Below are 17,724 nucleotides of genomic sequence, written 5' to 3'. Positions count from 1 at the left end.
TTTTGCACACGCAGAATACTCGGGTTAAACTTGACGAGCCTAGCATAAGCAGATATGGCCTCGGAACACTGAGACTAAAAGGTCATGTGTGAATCATATAGTAGATATGATCAACATAGTGATGTTCACCATTGAAAACTACTCCATCTCACGTGATGATTGGACATGGTTTAGTTGATATGGATCACGTGATCACTTAGATGATTAGAGGGATGTCTATCTAAGTGGGAGTTCTTAAGTAATATGATTAATTGAACTTTAATTTATCATGAACTTAGTACCTGATAGTATTTTGCATATCTATGTTGTTGTAGATAAATGGCCCGTGCTGTTGTTCCGTTGAATTTTAATGCATTCCGTGAGAAAGCTAAGTTGAAAGTTGATGGTAGAAACTACACGGACTGGGTCAGTAACTTGAAGATTATCCTCATTGCTGCACAGAAGAATTACGTCCTGGAAGCACCACTGAGTGCCAAACCCGTTGCAGGAGCAATGCCAGACGTTATGAATGCCTGGCAGAGCAAAGCTAATGACTATTTGATAGTTCAGTGTGCCATACTTTACGGCTTAGAGCCGGGACTTCAACGACGTTTTGAACGTCATGGAGCATATGAGATGTTTCAGGAGTTGAAGTTAATATTTCAAACAAATGCCCGGATTGAGAGATATGAAGTCTCCAATAAGTTCTACAGCTGCAAAATAAAGGAGAATAGTTCTGTCAGTGAACATATACTCAGAATGTCTGGGTACCACAATCACTTGACTCAGCTGGGAGTTAATCTTCTGGTTGATAGTGTCATTGACAGAGTTCTTCAATCACTACCACCAAGCAACAAAAGCTTCGCCATGAACTATAATATGCAAGGGATGGATAAGACAATTCCCGAGCTCTTCGCCATGCTAAAGGCTGCAGAGGTAGAAATCAAGAAGGAGCATCAAGTGTTGATGGTTAATAAGACCACTAGTTTCAAGAAGAAGGGCAAAGGAAAGAAAGGGAACTTCAAGAAGAACGACAAGCAAGTTGCTGCTCAAGTGAAGAAGCCCAAGTCTGGACCTAAGCCTGAGACTGAGTGCTTCTACTGCAAAGGGACTGGTCACTCGAAGCGGAACTGCCCCAAGTATTTGGCGGATAAGAAGGATGACAAAGTGAAAGGTATATTTGATATACATGTTATTGATGTGTACCTTACTAATGCTCATAGTAGCGCCTGGGTATTTGATACTGGTTCTGTTGCTCATATTTACAACTCGAAACAGGGGCTACGGGTTAAGCGAAGATTGGCTAAGGACGAGGTGACGATGCGCGTGGGAAATGGTTCCAAAGTCGATGTGATCGCCGTCGGCACGCTACCTCTACATATACCTTCGGGATTAGTTTTAGACCCGAATAATAATTTTTTGGTGCCAGCGTTAAGCATGAACATTATATCTGGATCTTGTTTGATGCGAGACGGTTATTTATTTAAATCAGAGAATAATGGTTGTTCTATTTATATGAGTAATATCTTTTGTGTTCATGCACCCTTGATGAGTGGTCTATTTTTATTGAATCTCGATAGTAGTGATACACATATTCATAGTATTGAAGCCAAAAGATATAAGTTTAATAATGATAGTGCAACTTATTTGTGGCACTGCCGTTTAGGTCATATTGGTGTAAAGCGCATGAAGAAACTCCATGCTGATGGGCTTTTGGAATCACTTGATTATGAGTCACTTGATGCTTGCGAACCATGTCTCATGGGAAAGAAGACTAAGACTTCGTTCTCCGGAACAATGGAGCGAGAAACAGACTTATTGAAAATAATACATACTGATGCATGCGGTCCAATGAGTGTTGATGCCCGCGGCGGGTATCGTTATTTTCTAACCTTCACAGATGATTTGAGCAGATATGGGTATATCTACTTGATGAAACATAAGTCTGAAACATTTAAAAAGTTCAAAGAATTTCAGAGTGAAGTGAAAAAATCATCGTAATAAGAAAATAAAGTTTCTATGATCTAATCGTGGAGGAGAATATTTGAGTTACGAGTTTGGTCTTCATTTGAAACAATGCAGAATAGTTTCGCAACTCACGCCACCCGGAACACCAGAGCGTAATGGTGTGTCTGAACGTTGTAATCGTACTTTATTAGATATGGTGCGATCTATGAAGTCTCTTACTGATTTACCGCTATCGTTTTGGGGTTATGCTTTAGAGACGGCTGCATTCACGTAAAAGAGGGCATCATCTAAATCCGTTGAGACAACACCATATGAACTATGGTTTGGCAAGAAACCCAAGTTGTCGTTTCTTAAAGTTTGGGGCTGCGATGCTTATGTGAAAAAGCTTCAACCTGATAAGCTCGAACCCAAATCGGATAAATGTGTCTTCATAGGATACGTAAAAGAAATTGTTGGGTACACCTTCTATCACAGATCCGAAGGCAAGATATTCGTTGCTAAGAATGGATCCTTTCTAGAGAAGGAGTTTCTCTCAAAAGAAGTGAGTAGGCTGAAAGTAGAACTTGATGAGGTAATTATACCTGTTCCCTTATTGGAAAGTAGTTCATCAGAGAAATCAGTTCCAGTGATTCCTACACCAATTAGTGAGGAAGATAATGATGATGATCATGATACTTATGATCAAGTTACTACCGAACCTCGTAGGTCAGCCAGAGTAAGATCCGCACCAGAGTGGTACGGTAATCATGTCCTGGAAGTCATGTTACTTGACCATGATGAACCTACGAACTATGAGGAAGCGATGATGGGTCCAAATTCCGCGAAATGGCTTGACGCCATGAAATCTGAGATGTGATCCATATATGAGAACAAATTGTGGACTTTGGTTGACTTGCCTGATGATCGGTAGGCCATAGTGAATAAATGGATCTTCAAGAAGAAGACTGACGCTGACGGTAATATTACTGTCTATAAAGCTCGACTTGTTGCGAAAGGTTTTCGACAAGTTCAAGAAGTTGACTATGATGAGACCTTCTCACCCGCAGTGATGCTTAAGTCCGTCCGAATCATGTTAGCAATTACCGCATATTATGATTATGAAATTTGGCAAATGGATGTCAAAACTGCATTCCTTAATGGATATCTTAAAGAAGAGTTGTATATGATGCAACCAGAAGGTTTTGTCGATCCAAAAGATGCTAACAAAGTTTGCAAGCTCCAACAATCCATTTATGGACTGGTGCAAGCATCTCGGAGTTGGAATATACGCTTTGATAGTGTGATCAAAGCATATGGTTTTATGCAGACTTTTGGAGAAGCCTGTATTTACAAGAAAGTGAGTGGGAGCTCTGTAATATTTCTGATATTATATGTAGACGACATATTGTTGATCGGAAATGATACTGAATTTCTGAATAGCATAAAAGGATACTTGAATAAGAATTTTTCAATGAAAGACCTCGGTGAAGCTGCTTATATATTGGGCATCAAGATCTATAAAGATAGATCAAGACGCTTAATTGGACATTCACAAAGAACATACCTTGATAAAGTTTTGAATAAGTTCAAAATGGATCAAGCAAAGAAAGGGTTCTTGCCTGTGTTACAAGGTGTGAAGTTGAGTCAGACTCAATGCCCGACCATTGCAGAAGATAGAGAAAAAATGAAAGTCATTCCCTATGCTTCAGCCATAGGTTCTATCATGTATGCAATGCCGTGTACCAGACCTGATGTGTGCCTTGCTATTAGTTTAGCAGGGAGGTACCAAAGTAATCCAGGAGTGGATCATTGGACAGCGGTCAAGAACATTCCGAAATACTTGAAAAGGACTAAGGATATGTTTCTCGTTTATGGAGGTGACAAAGAGCTCGTCGTAAATGGTTACGTCAACGCAAGCTTTGGCACTAATCCGGATGACTCTAAGTCACAAACCGGATGCATGTTTATATTGAATGGTGGAGCTGTCAGTTGGTCGAGTTCCAAGCAAAGCGTCGTGCCGGGATCTACGTGTGAAGCGGAGTACATAGCTGCTTCGGAAGCAGCAAATGAAGTAGTCTGGATGAAGGAGTTCATATTTGATCTAGGTGTCATACCTAGTGCATCGGGTCCAATGAAAATCCTTTGTGACAATACTGGTGCAATTGCCTTGGCATAGGAATCCAGATTTCACAAGAGAACCAAACACATCAAGAGACGCTTCAATTCCATCCGCGATCAAGTCAAGGAGGGAGACATAGAGATTTGCGAAATACATACGGATCTGAATGTTGCAGACCCGTTGAATAAGCCTCTCTCACGAGAAAAACATGATCAACACCAAGACCCGTTGAATGGAGATGTGATCTATGGGTGTTAATCACATAAAGATGTGAACTATTGGTGTTAAATCACATGGTGATGTGAACTAGATTATTGACTCTAGTGCAAGTGGGAGACTGAAGGAAATATGCCCTAGAGACAATAATGAAGTTGTTATTTATATTTCCTTATATCATGGTAAATGTTTATTATTCATGCTAGAATTGTATTAACCGGAAACTTACTACATGTCTGAATACATAGGCAAACAAAGTGTCCCTAGTATGCCTCTACTAGACTAGCTCGTTAATCAAAGATGGTTAAGTTTCCTAGCCATAGACATGTGTTGTCATTTGATGAATGAGATCACATCATTAGAGAATGATGTGATGGACAAGACCCATCCGTTAGCTTAGCACTATGATCGTTTAGTTTATTGCTATTGCTTTCTTTATGACTTATACACGTTCCTATGACTATGAGATTATGCAACTCCAGAATACCGGAGGAACACTTAGTGTGCTATCAAATGTCACAACGTAACTGGGTGATTATAAATATGCTCTACAGGTGTCTCCGATGGTGTTTGTTGAGTTGGCATAGATCGAGATTAGGATTTGTCACTCCGATTGTCGGAGAGGTATCTCTGGGCCCTCTCGGTAATGCACATCACTATAAGCCTTGCAAGCAATATGACTAATGAGTTAGTTGCGGGATGATGCACTACGGAACGAGTAAAAAGACTTGCCGGTAACGAGATTGAACTAGGTATGATGATACCAACGATCGAATCTCGGGCAAGTAACATACCGATGATAAAGGGAACAACGTATGTTGTTGTGCGGTTTGACCGATAAAGATCTTCGTATAATATGTAGGAACCAATATGAGCATCCAGATTCCGCTGTTGGTTATTGACCGGAGAAGTGTCTCGGTCATGTCTACATAGTTCTCGAACCCATAGGGTCCGCACGCTTAACGTTTGATGACGATTGGTATTATGAGTTTATGTGATTTGATGTACCGAAGGTTGTTCGGAGTCCCGGATGAGATCACGGACATGACGAGGAGTCCCAAAATGGTCGAGACATAAAGATTGATATATTGGACCATGTTTTTCGGACACCGGAAGCGTTCCGGAGAGTTTCGGATAAAACCAGAGTGCTAGAGGGTTACCGGAACCCCCCCGGGAAGTTAATGCGCCACCATGGGCCTTAGAGGAGAGAGGGCCGGCCAGGAGGTGGCGCACGCCCCCCCAGTCCGAATTGGACAAGGGGTGGGGGCGGTGCCCCCCTCCTTCCTTCTCTCCCCATCCTCCTTCCTTCCCCTCCTTGTTGGACTAGGAAAGGGGGGAACCAACTCCTAGTAGGAGTAGGATTCCCCCCTTGGGCGCGCCCCTTGTGGCCGGCTGCCCCCTCCTCCCCTCCTTTATATACGGGGGAGGGGGGAACCCCATAGACACACAAGTTGATCTCTTAGCCGTGTACGATGCCCCCTCCACAGTTTTCCATCTCGGTCATATTTTCGTAGTGATTAGGCGAAGCCCTGCATCGGGAACTTCATCATCACCGTCACCACACCGTCGTGATGACGAAACTCTCCCTCGGCCTCAGATGGATCTAAAGTTCGAGGGACGTCACCGAGCTGAACGTGTGCAGATCGTGGAGGTGTCGTGCATTCGGTACTTGATCGGTTGGATCGCGAAGACGTTCGACTACATCAACCACGTTACTAAACGCTTCCGCTTTCGGTCTACGAGGGTGTGTGGGCACACTCTCCCCGCTCGTTGCTATGCTTCTCCTAGATAGGTCTTGCGTGATCGTAGGAATTTTTTTGAAATACTACGTTCCCCAACAGTGGCATCCGAGCCAGGTCTATGCGTAGATGTTATATGCACGAGTAGAACACAAAGAGTTGTGGGCGATAATAGTCATACTGCTTACTAGCATGTCATACTTTGATTCGGCGGTATTGTTGGATGAAGCGGCCCAGACCGACATTACATGACCGCGTTCATGAGACTGGTTCTACCGACGTGCTTCGCACACATGTGGCTAGTGGGTGTGTGTTTCTCCAGCTTTAATTGAATCTAGTGTGACTACGCCCGGTCCTTGTTGAAGGTTAAAACAGCACACTTGATGAAAAATCGTTGTGGTTTTTGATGCGTAGGTAAGAACGATTCTTGCTAAGCCCGTAGCAGCCACGTAAAACTTGCAACAACAAAGTAGAGGACGTCTAACTTGTTTTTGCAGGGCATATTGTGATGTGATATGGTCAAGACGTGATGATATATAAATTGTTGTATGAGATGATCATGTTTTGTAACAGTTATCGGCAACTAGCAGGAGCCATATGGTTGTCACTTTATTGTATGAAATGCAATCGCATGTAATTGCTTTACTTTATCACTAAGCGGTAACGATAGTTATAGAAGCAATAGTTGGTGAGACGACAATGATGCTTCGATGGAGTTCATGGTGTCAAGGCGATGACGATGGTGATCACGACGGTGCTTTGGAGATAGATATCAAAGGCACAAGATGATGATGGCCATATCATATCACTTATATTGATTGCATGTGATGTTTATCCTTTATGCATCTTATTTTTCTTAGTACGGCGGTAGCATTATAAGATGATCTCTCACTAAAATATCAAGGTATAAGTGTTCTCCCTGAGTATGCACTGTTGCTACAGTTCATCGTGCCGAGACAACACATGATGATCGGGTGTGATAAGCTCTACGTTCACATACAACGGGTGCAAGCCAATTTTGCACACGCAGAATACTCGGGTTAAACTTGACGAGCCTAGCATAAGCAGATATGGCCTCGGAACACTGAGACTAAAAGGTCATGTGTGAATCATATAGTAGATATGATCAACATAGTGATGTTCACCATTGAAAACTACTCCATCTCACGTGATGATTGGACATGGTTTAGTTGATATGGATCACGTGATCACTTAGATGATTAGAGGGATGTCTATCTAAGTGGGAGTTCTTAAGTAATATGATTAATTGAACTTTAATTTATCATGAACTTAGTACCTGATAGTATTTTGCATATCTATGTTGTTGTAGATAAATGGCCCGTGCTGTTGTTCCGTTGAATTTTAATGCATTCCGTGAGAAAGCTAAGTTGAAAGTTGATGGTAGAAACTACACGGACTGGGTCAGTAACTTGAAGATTATCCTCATTGCTGCACAGAAGAATTACGTCCTGGAAGCACCACTGAGTGCCAAACCCGTTGCAGGAGCAATGCCAGACGTTATGAATGCCTGGCAGAGCAAAGCTAATGACTATTTGATAGTTCAGTGTGCCATACTTTACGGCTTAGAGCCGGGACTTCAACGACGTTTTGAACGTCATGGAGCATATGAGATGTTTCAGGAGTTGAAGTTAATATTTCAAACAAATGCCCGGATTGAGAGATATGAAGTCTCCAATAAGTTCTACAGCTGCAAAATAAAGGAGAATAGTTCTGTCAGTGAACATATACTCAGAATGTCTGGGTACCACAATCACTTGACTCAGCTGGGAGTTAATCTTCTGGTTGATAGTGTCATTGACAGAGTTCTTCAATCACTACCACCAAGCAACAAAAGCTTCGCCATGAACTATAATATGCAAGGGATGGATAAGACAATTCCCGAGCTCTTCGCCATGCTAAAGGCTGCAGAGGTAGAAATCAAGAAGGAGCATCAAGTGTTGATGGTTAATAAGACCACTAGTTTCAAGAAGAAGGGCAAAGGAAAGAAAGGGAACTTCAAGAAGAACGACAAGCAAGTTGCTGCTCAAGTGAAGAAGCCCAAGTCTGGACCTAAGCCTGAGACTGAGTGCTTCTACTGCAAAGGGACTGGTCACTCGAAGCGGAACTGCCCCAAGTATTTGGCGGATAAGAAGGATGACAAAGTGAAAGGTATATTTGATATACATGTTATTGATGTGTACCTTACTAATGCTCATAGTAGCGCCTGGGTATTTGATACTGGTTCTGTTGCTCATATTTACAACTCGAAACAGGGGCTACGGGTTAAGCGAAGATTGGCTAAGGACGAGGTGACGATGCGCGTGGGAAATGGTTCCAAAGTCGATGTGATCGCCGTCGGCACGCTACCTCTACATATACCTTCGGGATTAGTTTTAGACCCGAATAATAATTTTTTGGTGCCAGCGTTAAGCATGAACATTATATCTGGATCTTGTTTGATGCGAGACGGTTATTTATTTAAATCAGAGAATAATGGTTGTTCTATTTATATGAGTAATATCTTTTGTGTTCATGCACCCTTGATGAGTGGTCTATTTTTATTGAATCTCGATAGTAGTGATACACATATTCATAGTATTGAAGCCAAAAGATATAAGTTTAATAATGATAGTGCAACTTATTTGTGGCACTGCCGTTTAGGTCATATTGGTGTAAAGCGCATGAAGAAACTCCATGCTGATGGGCTTTTGGAATCACTTGATTATGAGTCACTTGATGCTTGCGAACCATGTCTCATGGGAAAGAAGACTAAGACTTCGTTCTCCGGAACAATGGAGCGAGAAACAGACTTATTGAAAATAATACATACTGATGCATGCGGTCCAATGAGTGTTGATGCCCACGGCGGGTATCGTTATTTTCTAACCTTCACAGATGATTTGAGCAGATATGGGTATATCTACTTGATGAAACATAAGTCTGAAACATTTAAAAAGTTCAAAGAATTTCAGAGTGAAGTGAAAAAATCATCGTAATAAGAAAATAAAGTTTCTATGATCTAATCGTGGAGGAGAATATTTGAGTTACGAGTTTGGTCTTCATTTGAAACAATGCAGAATAGTTTCGCAACTCACGCCACCCGGAACACCAGAGCGTAATGGTGTGTCTGAACGTTGTAATCGTACTTTATTAGATATGGTGCGATCTATGAAGTCTCTTACTGATTTACCGCTATCGTTTTGGGGTTATGCTTTAGAGACGGCTGCATTCACGTAAAAGAGGGCATCATCTAAATCCGTTGAGACAACACCATATGAACTATGGTTTGGCAAGAAACCCAAGTTGTCGTTTCTTAAAGTTTGGGGCTGCGATGCTTATGTGAAAAAGCTTCAACCTGATAAGCTCGAACCCAAATCGGATAAATGTGTCTTCATAGGATACGTAAAAGAAATTGTTGGGTACACCTTCTATCACAGATCCGAAGGCAAGATATTCGTTGCTAAGAATGGATCCTTTCTAGAGAAGGAGTTTCTCTCAAAAGAAGTGAGTAGGCTGAAAGTAGAACTTGATGAGGTAATTATACCTGTTCCCTTATTGGAAAGTAGTTCATCAGAGAAATCAGTTCCAGTGATTCCTACACCAATTAGTGAGGAAGCTAATGATGATGATCATGATACTTATGATCAAGTTACTACCGAACCTCGTAGGTCAGCCAGAGTAAGATCCGCACCAGAGTGGTACGGTAATCATGTCCTGGAAGTCATGTTACTTGACCATGATGAACCTACGAACTATGAGGAAGCGATGATGAGTCCAAATTCCGTGAAATGGCTTGACGCCATGAAATCTGAGATGTGATCCATATATGAGAACAAATTGTGGACTTTGGTTGACTTGCCTGATGATCGGTAGGCTATAGTGAATAAATGGATCTTCAAGAAGAAGACTGACGCTGACGGTAATATTACTGTCTATAAAGCTCGACTTGTTGCGAAAGGTTTTCGACAAGTTCAAGAAGTTGACTATGATGAGACCTTCTCACCCGCAGTGATGCTTAAGTCCGTCCGAATCATGTTAGCAATTACCGCATATTATGATTATGAAATTTGGCAAATGGATGTCAAAACTGCATTCCTTAATGGATATCTTAAAGAAGAGTTGTATATGATGCAACCAGAAGGTTTTGTCGATCCAAAAGGTGCTAACAAAGTTTGCAAGCTCCAACAATCCATTTATGGACTGGTGCAAGCATCTCGGAGTTGGAATATACGCTTTGATAGTGTGATCAAAGCATATGGTTTTATGCAGACTTTTGGAGAAGTCTGTATTTACAAGAAAGTGAGTGGGAGCTCTGTAATATTTCTGATATTATATGTAGACGACATATTGTTGATCGGAAATGATACTGAATTTCTAAATAGCATAAAAGGATACTTGAATAAGAATTTTTCAATGAAAGACCTCGGTGAAGCTGCTTATATATTGGGCATCAAGATCTATAAAGATAGATCAAGACGCTTAATTGGACATTCACAAAGAACATACCTTGATAAAGTTTTGAATAAGTTCAAAATGGATCAAGCAAAGAAAGGGTTCTTGCCTGTGTTACAAGGTGTGAAGTTGAGTCAGACTCAATGCCTGACCACTGCAGAAGATAGAGAAAAAATGAAAGTCATTCCCTATGCTTCAGCCATAGGTTCTATCATGTATGCAATGCTGTGTACCAGACCTGATGTGTGCCTTGCTATTAGTTTAGCAGGGAGGTACCAAAGTAATCCAGGAGTGGATCATTGGACAGCGGTCAAGAACATTCCGAAATACTTGAAAAGGACTAAGGATATGTTTCTCGTTTATGGAGGTGACAAAGAGCTCGTCGTAAATGGTTACGTCAACGCAAGCTTTGGCACTAATCCGGATGACTCTAAGTCACAAACCGGATGCATGTTTATATTGAATGGTGGAGCTGTCAGTTGGTCGAGTTCCAAGCAAAGCGTCGTGCCGGGATCTACGTGTGAAGCGGAGTACATAGCTGCTTGGGAAGCAGCAAATGAAGTAGTCTGGATGAAGGAGTTCATATTTGATCTAGGTGTCATACCTAGTGCATCGGGTCCAATGAAAATCCTTTGTGACAATACTGGTGCAATTGCCTTGGCATAGGAATCCAGATTTCACAAGAGAACCAAACACATCAAGAGACGCTTCAATTCCATCCGCGATCAAGTCAAGGAGGGAGACATAGAGATTTGCGAAATACATACGGATCTGAATGTTGCAGACCCGTTGAATAAGCCTCTCTCACGAGAAAAACATGATCAACACCAAGACCCGTTGAATGGAGATGTGATCTATGGGTGTTAATCACATAAAGATGTGAACTATTGGTGTTAAATCACATGGTGATGTGAACTAGATTATTGACTCTAGTGCAAGTGGGAGACTGAAGGAAATATGCCCTAGAGACAATAATGAAGTTGTTATTTATATTTCCTTATATCATGGTAAATGTTTATTATTCATGCTAGAATTGTATTAACCGGAAACTTACTACATGTCTGAATACATAGGCAAACAAAGTGTCCCTAGTATGCCTCTACTAGACTAGCTCGTTAATCAAAGATGGTTAAGTTTCCTAGCCATAGACATGTGTTGTCATTTGATGAATGAGATCACATCATTAGAGAATGATGTGATGGACAAGACCCATCCGTTAGCTTAGCACTATGATCGTTTAGTTTATTGCTATTGCTTTCTTTATGACTTATACACGTTCCTATGACTATGAGATTATGCAACTCCAGAATACCGGAGGAACACTTAGTGTGCTATCAAATGTCACAACGTAACTGGGTGATTATAAATATGCTCTACAGGTGTCTCCGATGGTGTTTGTTGAGTTGGCATAGATCGAGATTAGGATTTGTCACTCCGATTGTCGGAGAGGTATCTCTGGGCCCTCTCGGTAATGCACATCACTATAAGCCTTGCAAGCAATATGACTAATGAGTTAGTTGCGGGATGATGCACTACGAAACGAGTAAAAAGACTTGCCGGTAACGAGATTGAAATAGGTATGATGATACCAACGATCGAATCTCGGGCAAGTAACATACCAATGATAAAGGGAACAACGTATGTTGTTGTGCGGTTTGACCGATAAAGATCTTCGTATAATATGTAGGAACCAATATGAGCATCCAGGTTCCGCTGTTGGTTATTGACCGGAGAAGTGTCTCGGTCATGTCTACATAGTTCTCGAACCCATAGGGTCCGCACGCTTAACGTTTGATGACGATTGGTATTATGAGTTTATGTGATTTGATGTACCGAAGGTTGTTCGGAGTCCCGGATGAGATCACGGACATGACGAGGAGTCTCAAAATGGTCGAGACATAAAGATTGATATATTGGACCATGTTTTTCGGACACCGGAAGCGTTCCGGAGAGTTTCGGATAAAACCAGAGTGCTAGAGGGTTACCGGAACCCCCCCGGGAAGTTAATGCGCCACCATGGGCCTTAGAGGAGAGAGGGCCGGCCAGGAGGTGGCGCACGCCCCCCCAGTCCGAATTGGACAAGGGGTGGGGGCGGTGCCCCCCTCCTTCCTTCTCTCCCCATCCTCCTTCCTTCCCCTCCTTGTTGGACTAGGAAAGGGGGGAACCTACTCCTAGTAGGAGTAGGATTCCCCTCCCTTGGGCGCGCCCCTTGTGGCCGGCCGGCCTCCTCCTCCCCTCCTTTATATACGGGGGAGGGGGCACCCCATAGACACACAAGTTCATCTCTTAGCCGTGTGCGGTGCCCCCTCCACAGTTTTCCACCTCGATCATATTGTCGTAGTGCTTAGGCCAAGCCCTGCGTCGGTAACTTCATCATCACCATCACCACGCTGTCATGCTGACGAAACTCTTCCTCGGCCTCAGCTGGATCTAGTGTTCGAGGGACGTCACCGAGCTGAACGTGTGCAGATCGCGGAGGTGCCGTGCGTTCGGTACTTGATGGGTTGGATCGCGAAGACGTTCGACTACATCAACCGCGTTACTAAACGCTTCCGCTTTCGGTCTACGAGGGTATGTGGACACATTCTCCCCGCTCGTTGCTATGCTTCTCCTAGATAGATCTTGCGTGATTGTAGGATTTTTTTTAAATACTACGTTCCCCAACAAGAGCCTCCCCCGCTCTATTGGAAAATCCCATCAAAACACCCTAGTGGTGACATGTGCGACATGTCGGTGTTGTACTACAAAGACAACACAATGTAACAATTGAAAAAGGTACACTCTAATTATTGTTTATTAACAAGTGGAGTTTTCATTGAAAAATTTGGAAATAAAGCAATATAATTACAAAAACTCACTCATAATTTAAAATAGTGCATAATTTTTTTTGACATTCTATATCACAAAATATGTTCATATATATTATGGACAATAGTTTGCTAGTTACTAAAATTCATTCATGCATTGAAAGTGGATCCATATAAAAGAAAATGTCCATATGTAACATGTAAATGCTCACGTATTTAAGATAACATTCATAACTATATCAAAAATAAATATTCAGGTGCAACATAGAAAAATAAAAACATAAAAAAGAAGTGAAATGAAAACAAAGTGAATTACAATAAACAATAAGTAAAAGTGGCTTATATAATACGTAAAAGCAAATGCAACAAATAAATTAATAAAATATACAAATAAAATAAAACTTCAAAGGTCTACATGGAAAATATATAATAAACTAGGAAAACACACACAAAATATGAAAAATCAACTCACAGGTAGGTTCGGCAAAAAAGAACTCAAGTATAGATAGGCCTAATGCAAGAACACCCCCCCCCCCCCACAATAAAAAATTGTTCAAACATTCGTAATAATTTTGCAGTCACACATCAATTCCGATCTACAAACTCAAAAAATTCAGCTCCAAATTCGACCTACATTAATAAAAACAAAAAGGAAAAATCAAATGCCAAATTACTATTCACCCAAAGCTGCCACATACCTCGCATGTATGTTGTCAAGTAATTTCAGATTGTTTTCAAATGTCTAAATTTGAAATTTTGTAGTTAATCTCATTGATCTCATATAATGTGAGATCCTATGGTAGTCTCCGCAATGAGTGGGGATATGAAATGCCCACAAGCACATCCTAATTTGCTATATGGGTTTATGGTCTGAATATTCATTTTTTGTGAAAAAGGGCTAGGAGTTGGGAAATGCTGGAGCCCACCCGGCTAATAATGCCTTGCACATCGACCGCCTCTGTAACTCTCAGATTAACTTTTGATCATGCATCACACAACATCCCTTGTTACACACATGAGCTTTGCAACGTGGTTTGTGTTGCGCTTTGCTGCTTTTGCAGCATGAGTTCTGTTGTAAACCCTTTCCCTCAAATGTGTGCTAGGTGCCCTATGTGGGACCTACACCACCACTCTATTATTATCTCAAACGAAGAGATCAAACCACATTCCCCCAAGCCTTGTTTCCTACCTTCAGGTACCTCCCATGGATGCGTGTTCCGCCAAGCATGTACCCAAATTAGCTGCCCCGTGTGAGAAGCGAGAGCGCCCATGGCCTGATCTAGCTGCTGCAAAGCTTGTTGCGTGTTTTTAGCTCGGGGAGAGACGAAGTTGCGACCATGGACACTGGTCTGATGCAATCCCAAGGAGGCAAAGCTGTCATCATGGTCAGATCATGCTGGTTGAAAGTCGATGGGCCTGTTGGAAGCCCAAGGGGCGCCTGCATCATCGATGTTGATGTGACAGCAAAGCTGACGGTGTTGCATGGTGATGTTGTGGCTGCAACAACATTTGTGTTGCATCGACGGTGGTTGGTGCTACAACGCTCCTGCAATGGCAAACATAATAGCGGATGCCACGGTGGCCAGTGGCGCGCGCTTGGCGCAACTATGTGCTGGATGAGGCTGTAACAAAGGGTTGTTTGTTGCGGTCACAACACATGTCAAGATCGAACGGCTACCGCGCTCGCTATTCAACATTTGCGAAGGTCGATCCAATCCAAATATCACCAGACCGAGGTGTAGCCCCGTCGTTAGGAGTTCGGGTTATTATGATGTCCTCTTATGATGCAATGCAACCAGCCCAATCATCGTAGTTGTCCTCCTGTGCGGGTCTGAGCGCATCTATAATCGGACTTAGCAAATTTGGCTCCTCAAACGTCCACGAACTCCTCTCGTCAGTGTTTGGCCATGTTCGTTTTGAGCGCAATTTTTCCATGCAACAACTATGCTCCTCATTTTCTCCCTTAGGGCATCTCCAACGTCAACCCTCAAACCGCCCGCATCCGTCCGGACTGCGAAAGCCATCCAACGCGGGCATGTATCTGTTCGCCTAGCGGTCCGGACATGTTTTCTCTCGCAAATTGGAGACAAAGTGGGGGGAGTTTTGTGGGAGTCCGGACAGCAAACACGTAGGACTCCGGCACTCCCGGCCCACCCAATCCCCTTCTCAGTCCCATTTCCTTCCACGCCGTCCCTTCTTCCCCTTACTTCACATCCGCACACTCCACCTCCGCCGCCGCTGTTGTACATCTCCGGCCACCACAGAGGCATTGCCGGTCGTCCGGAACCAACACCGACGCGCCCACTCGCCTCTACGACGACGCTGTCCACCTTGGAGTCGTTTGTACCCAGGTACACTCTGCCCCCTGTAGATGACCTCCATGGAGGACACCACACTCGGCAGGTGTTCGGTCAAATGCCATTGAGCCTATTTTCGAACGCTATGTCATTTTTTAGAGTACGAAGGATGACGAGCTACTCGACCATGGAGGATGAGTTGTTGTGCGATGCGTGATTGGCCGTATCCGCGGATTTTGTAGGTAGGAGCAGAGGGAGGGGGACCTTTTGAGAGCAAGTGCATGAATCATTTCACGCACGGAAGCACATTGCACCCTACAACATGTACATCATTCAACAGCGCAATATGAGGTCGTTATCGTATCGCCGGTATGCTATACATACCAGCGTCATCAAGTTTTATAATGTGGTTCGTCAGCTGGAAGCAAGGTGGCCATTGCACGAGGTAGAGGACGAGATCGTAAGTTTTGCTTCCTCTTGCTCAACTTGTTGATTGATTCATTCACTCAATATTGGTCAGCAAATTATGTAGCCCGCACGCGCTGCCGTGATGTACCACATGATAAAGAGACGGCCATTTACGTATACACACTATTGGATTAAGTTGAAGGGGGAGTATGTGTGGGAGGGCATGATCCGTTGATGAAAATTTTGTTGGACATCCGGTTAATCTAGTCGAATTTGATACATTGTTGTACTAGACTTAATTTGCAAGCTATGTATAGATGATTTGTGCTAATTTTGATGAATATCGCCTGGTTTGCATGAATTCCATCCGGTTTATTGAAAATGTGTTTGAAATGTATGCGGGCAGCGTTAGATGGCGGGATGCGGGAGAAATTTTGCGGATCTCTGTTGGAGATGCCCTTATATGTCCGATCACATGCATGTGATTGGTGCAGATAAAAAGAGAGAAACAAAAGAAAGAATAAAAAAGAAAGTATGGTCTGGATGGACCGCGTTCTAGGTAGCGGACTGACTGGCGCGTGTGCGAGCTCTCATATTATCTTCATATATGGTCTGAATAAAGGGTTTGTGAACAACCCAAACATATAAAGATGATATGAATGGTCTTATTGAATCATTTTTCTCTCTCTTCTGTTCAGGTACTAATGGGACCGTGTCCACGAAAGTTTGAGGAGGATTTGAAGGGACCCGTTGTATATGCTCTTACCTTGCCTTTTGTGGTGCAATCAGGCGCCTCCACATGCATGGTTGCACCCGTGGCGGTGCTGGCCTGCTTTACAATCGTGGCGTGCAATTAATTCTCACACGCATCCAATTTTAGCTCATGTGCGAACAAAGTCCCAATGGAAACAAGCTGGCACATGAACTTGATAAAAAACGGATGCACTTTACTAGCTTGCTTGGCCTTGCTCTCTGTCGTTCTCTTCAACGGAGACAGCCCCTCCTTTCCTCGACCTTCGGCGCAACCTACCCACCGACTAGTCGAAACAGGAAAACCTAAATCCAAGCCACCACCACATAAACAGTTGCCAAAAAGTATAATTAAATCCCTTATGCAGCTACGATTCGAAAGGCCGAATATAGTAGGAGTGTAAGAATAACTAGAATCACAGTTTCTATGCCAAAATGGAGCAGCGAATTCATCGCTGGAACCTCTGTACGCAGGAGCTAGTGCCGATGCTTCTGAGCGGCATCTCCGGGCCAACCTGCCATTACTCCAGACGATTGATTGTCTTGATCAGACACGGGCTTCGTTTGTTCGGAGCTTCGAATCGAATATTTTTGGTCAAATTGGGCAGCTAGCCCAAGAAAGCCACAGCACCACACGTTACGCTTCCAGCTCCATTTGGATTTTACGCTGGCTCTCCCATCTCCAGCAGATTCCTTTCAATCCCCCGTTCCACATTAATGCAAACGCCGCCACCACATTCCATCATGCATCTCAGAACGATACTTAAATCTCGTGATCACGGGCTAACGTCTTGTAGTTTCATGTGACCTTCATGATATCCTTGGGCCACGCAACTTAAATAGTTGCACATTGTGGCCGGTTAGTGGTAACAAATCGACCGCACATCTGTAAAATATTATAAAGCTACAGTAGATTAGTTGTAGTAAATAGCATCTATGGACCAAACCTCATTAATACTGACCTTGACACAGATCTAGGGCGACTGAATATGTTGACATCCCATAACTCT

The sequence above is a fragment of the Triticum urartu genome, chromosome 7A, assembly GCF_056163025.1.
Source record: "Triticum urartu cultivar PI428250 chromosome 7A, HENAU_Tu73, whole genome shotgun sequence".
Taxonomy (NCBI): domain Eukaryota; kingdom Viridiplantae; phylum Streptophyta; class Magnoliopsida; order Poales; family Poaceae; genus Triticum; species Triticum urartu.
This window is presented reverse-complemented; position numbering follows the sequence as displayed.